The sequence below is a fragment of the Aedes aegypti genome, chromosome 3, assembly GCF_002204515.2.
Source record: "Aedes aegypti strain LVP_AGWG chromosome 3, AaegL5.0 Primary Assembly, whole genome shotgun sequence".
In the NCBI taxonomy this organism is placed as follows: Eukaryota; Metazoa; Arthropoda; class Insecta; order Diptera; family Culicidae; genus Aedes; species Aedes aegypti.
Window position 1 is genome coordinate 380,668,854 of NC_035109.1, and position 5,373 is coordinate 380,674,226.

Genomic DNA, 5,373 nt, shown 5'->3' on the forward strand with positions numbered 1-5,373 from the left:
TGGCAGCACTGCCATGAACGAGACGAAGTAAACACAGTCGAGTGTTTGTTTTTATACAATAACTTAGTATTAAGTGAACTGTTTCAAGAGAAACTTCGAATATATTTCATCCGTAGCACTATTTCGTGTGGTCTTTTCTTTTGCGATTGTGTAATTGATCTTCATTTTCGGTGGGCGGCCAACAGGTTTTGGGTCCAGTTACGTGGCGCGAGTTAGAAGAAAATTGCAGCAAATCGAAAAGAAAGAACATTTGTGTTGTTAGAATTATTGTGCCAGTGCAGAATGGCGGAAGCAAAAATTCAATTCGAGCGTCTGAACAACTTCAACTGGGCGAGTTGGAAGTTCCGAATGGAGTTGCTACTGGTCAAAGATGAAATTTATGAGGTGGTGATGCAGCAAAAGCCGGAAGAAATTCCTGCTGGTTGGATTGCGAAAGACGGCAAAGCTATCCCGAATAAAAAATACAATACAAAAACAATATAACATATTGAAACAGTACCATTCAATATATTGGAAATACAATACAGTATATGTAAAATGACAATACAATTACAGTACAATATATTGTTTTGAACAGTTCATTGTATGGTATATGAGATTTTTGCAATATAATGTATGGGTGGTTAAGTATCGTAACAATACAAATATAGATATTTTCTCATACAAACATTTTGAAAATACAATACGATATAATGTTCATGTATTGTCTTGATTAGCAATTCGTGTATTGTTGTACAATACAAAAACAATTCAACGAACTGTATCATGGTTGCATTCGTCGTTACAGCTAATGTCAAGTGACTTCTAAAAAACTACTTATTTTTACTTTTTGAATATTTTTCACTCAACATTTCTTGCTTTCTGAACTTGTTTTGTTTATTTCTTTCAGCAAAGCTACATAGAAAAAAGCAACAGCTGTTTTACGCGAAAATAGGAATTTGACCAAAATTGTAAGGTATAAAACCAATTAAAAACAATACAATGTTCTGTTACAATATATTATATTGTTTTTGAATTGTATATCCAAACAAGAATAATATTGCTTCGACATTCAATTACAATACGCTGTATTGTATCCAATACGTTATATTGTACATTAATGGTTTATTCCATTCACTGAATGATACGTTTTTATCCGGGTAGGGCGACGATCGGTTTGGCATTGGAGAACGACCAGCTGTGCCATGTAATGGGTGCCACAACGGCGTACAAGATGTGGGAAGCATTGAAAAGCTACCATGAGCGTGGTTCACTCACGAACAAAATATACGTTTTCCGGAAGCTTTGTTCGCTGAAGTTGGAGGAAGGTGGTAGTATGGCCGAGCACCTGACGAAAGTGGCTGAGTTGGTGCACCGTCTAGTGGCTTTGGGCGAAGGACTGCAGGAACATTGGATTGTTGCCATCATTTTGTCAAGCCTTCCGACAAGCTACGACGCGCTCATAACCACGTTGGAAAGTCGTCCAGTAGAAGAGCTGAAACAGGATTACGTAAAGGGTAAACTGCTTGACGAGTGGAAGCGAAAATATGAAAAAGTGGAAGCCGACACTGCGTTGAAAGTTTCATCCCACGCCCGTAGCGAATTCCGAGTATCCCGGACGAGAAGTGACAGCAATGACGACAGAATGAAGAAGAAGTGCTATTGCTGCCAGAAGTTGGGACATTTTTGGAGAAATTGTCCTAAATTGAGTGTGAGTGACGATGACGAAGAAGAAGACGCAAAAGCAGCTACGGAGCACTCAAAGATACGGCAGCTCAAACACGATAAGCGAAATGTCTGTTTCGTTGCTACTGGAGGCGAAGAGCGTAATAAGATGGCCCCGACAGAAGAAGACTGGTGTTTGGATTCCGGTTGCCTGATGCACTTGACCGGGAAAGCGGAGATTTTGGAAGATTTAGTGGCTTGCAAGAAGAAAATTGTTCTGGCAGATGGTAGGACGATGTTGGCTAGAGCAATGGGTACAGCGCGGTTGACAGTTGGCAGAGGAAAAGGAAAACAAGTGATTCCGTTGAAAAATGTACTGTTAGTACCAGGGCTAGTCGGGAATTTGTTATCCGTTAACCGAATAGTTGAAAGAGGATTCAATGGGCCGTATGAATAAAATGTAGTAAACTTGAGTTTACTACATTATCGGTAGTAAACGCTATATGTGGAACACGAGTGGAACATGTTTGTGTCATTTCTCTTTCTACACCTTTCGAAGATACTACAAACAACGCGTTGTTATGAATAAAGGTAGCATTTACTACAAAGCTACTGGTAGTTAGCTTCAGAGGATGCTACTCATGCTTTGAAATTGTTGAAATGAATGGAATAATTAAAATTTGAGTAAATATCATGGGAAAACGATGTCAGCTTTGATATTTCTAAAGGTATTTTGAGATTTCCGTAGAAATTTTAATATTTCGAAAAGAGTTTTGAGATTCCGGTAAGGAGTTTTGAATTTATTTGAGAGATCTGGTATTTTTTTTTGGCGTTATGTTCAACTCAATTGACCATTTTGCATGTGAATGTCGTGTGGTAGGTACGAAGATACTCATTACGATAATTATGTTCAATCTGGCATTACGATAATTATGTTGTTTCGTAGGAATTCTCGGATGTCGGATGTATTTCAGCTAATTATAAAGTAATTTAAATTTATGTAACAATTCTGACATCCCAGATTCCTTGATTGCCTTTGAAATTCTGGAATCCCTATAGTAATTCTGGGTTACCGATAGGCATTCTAGATTAGTTATAACAATTCTGGGATTCTGGAAGCCATTCTGGGTTTCTTTTGGGAATAATGTAAATCCGGTATTTGATCTGGCTATTAATCTTTTGAAATTATTCGGGTATCTTCAAGACGGTATTTCTGTAAAAATCTCTGAGATTTCAATGAGATTCCTGCAAACTCTGGTCCGAAACTTTGGAATTCTTGTAAACTTTAGATCTCTTTGATTTCCAGTTCCGTTGGGATTTCAGAGGAAATCTTCAATTATAGTATAAACCTTTGAATGCCTGAATGTAAAAATGTAAAAGAAAATCCTTAATTCAACCACTATTGTGAGAATATATTTTTATTTCTAAGAATTCCAGAGATACTACCTGGAAACCTACCGTACCTCATAACTAGAATACCACAGAAATACTAAGAATCCCATATCCATTATCGGAGTTCAACATGCTGTTTTTTTAAATTCACAGAGGAAGCTCAAAATTCTACCGCTATTTCATCAAATTCTCAGTACTGGAATCTTGAAAATGTTTGGAACTTTATAATTCCACAATTGCTGTAATATTAAAATTTCTTCATAGGATACAAATTTCTAGCTAAAATTCCAAAATTCTCAGAAAAATCCTTGTTTTTAAATCATTATAGAATTCACATGCATGTAAAGGGAATGGTTATCGCAAACTTACATTTTCAAATCGTGTAAAGTTACATAACCTACATGAATTATTGTTCATGCTCGATTACGCGATGTATTGCGGGATTGTAGTAATATTCATATTTTCACATGATTTGTCGTGTGAATAAGCGATAAATTTGGCATATATGCATGATTTTATTGATTTTAAGTGTCACTCTGAATGGAATTTTCTTAACGTACAGCATCACTCTGCACTCTGAATAGAATTTTCTTAACGTGCAGCATCAGTCACTGCTCATGTTCGAAAGTAGTAGATACTACATGTTCGAAAGGTTTTTTATTCATACCAAAAGTGTAGTAAACTTTGTGGATTTTGTTTTTGAGTAGATGCTACATGTAGTAAAGTTCAACGCTTTTTATCCATACCGCCCAATGTAATAGCAGTAGGCAACAAAAAGAATGGACTGTATTTTGTTCAGTAGGATCGGAAGTAGTGCAGGAAAGTTATCCAGAATTATTTGAAAGGACAGGAGGAGACATGTGGAAGAAAGGGAGAATGAGAGTCAAACTGTGAACGTGAAGGTTATAATGCGATAGATGTAGATGTTGATCGTTAGCTAGAAAGGACGGGGCTCACACTGAGGAGGAGTGTGGGATTATGCAGTGATCGCCCCTCAATAATTAGATAAACTGGCAGCACTGCCATGAACGAGACGAAGTAAACACAGTCGAGTGTTTGTTTTTATACAATAACTTAGTATTAAGTGAACTGTTTCAAGAGAAACTTCGAATATATTTCATCCGTAGCACTATTTCGTGTGGTCTTTTCTTTTGCGATTGTGTAATTGATCTTCATTTTCGGTGGGCGGCCAACAAGTTTCATCATATCAGCTTGAGTAAATGCTCAAGAAAATTATCTGACAGCTGGATTTGAGTAAAGTAAAAGCTTTCGCTCAGTTTGTTCATACGATCTATTCTCTGTTTTTATTTTTACCATGAGTATGGTAAAATCGAGAACATTTGTTGTTGCTTGTTACTGAACATGTGTTCATGTCAACTTCAAGAAGAATAGCTCTTCACTACATAAACATAGTTGAAATTACAGTGCTATAGTTTTGTGAACATGGTAACTTGAGCAACATTGATTTTATTAATATGATTATTTCATTCAATTTAACAATATTAATTTGGAATAGATGTAGTAACAACAATTTGTATGGAACACAGATTTTCTTTCAACAATTTTTGTATGGACAAAGATTTTTTGTATGGAACACAGATTTTCTAACCTGGCAGATACAGATTTTCTATCAAATCATCAGGCAGCTCTGCAACATTGTCGTGATTAAGGGGGCAGGATCCGTCATTGATTTCGGAATTTTCAAAAGCAGTTTTTTTTGTTCAAAATCAAGAAAATTTACATGAAAATGTGTTCACTGTATGCTACTCTCCAACCGAAACACAGTGAACACATTTTCATCGAATAATTTTCAGTTTTAGACCAGAAAACTGCTTTTGAAGTTTGGATGATGACGATGACGGAGCTTTAAAGTTACTACAACACGATGTGGGGTATTTAGAGGTGTGGGCGAACATCAAATCAGTATTTTTGATAATATCAGTTTTGAAGTGGTAATTGTGCAATGCCAACTTCGGCGAGCCGAAAGTTCACGAAGCAGCCGAAGATGACGTCACGTTGAGAAAACTGCGAACAAAATTTTTCGCAGCCTTGTCGTCACCATCAGCTGATCGTTTGTTTACATCTTTTTCGTGACTAATACAAGCATACACATACTAAGAGCCGGACCTGTTATATATGACATTGACTACAACATTATTTTCACTGTAGAATGGCTCATCAACGAGCTGAGGCTCGGCCCTGTTGAATTGTTACGCGAGTAGTGAGTTCCACCACCGGGGACATCGTTTGACGTTTCGTGTTTCAAAAACACTGGCGCAAGGTGCGTTTAGTGATTCCTCCCAGCAGCGCTGTGATGGTGCAAAATCATCCGTCATC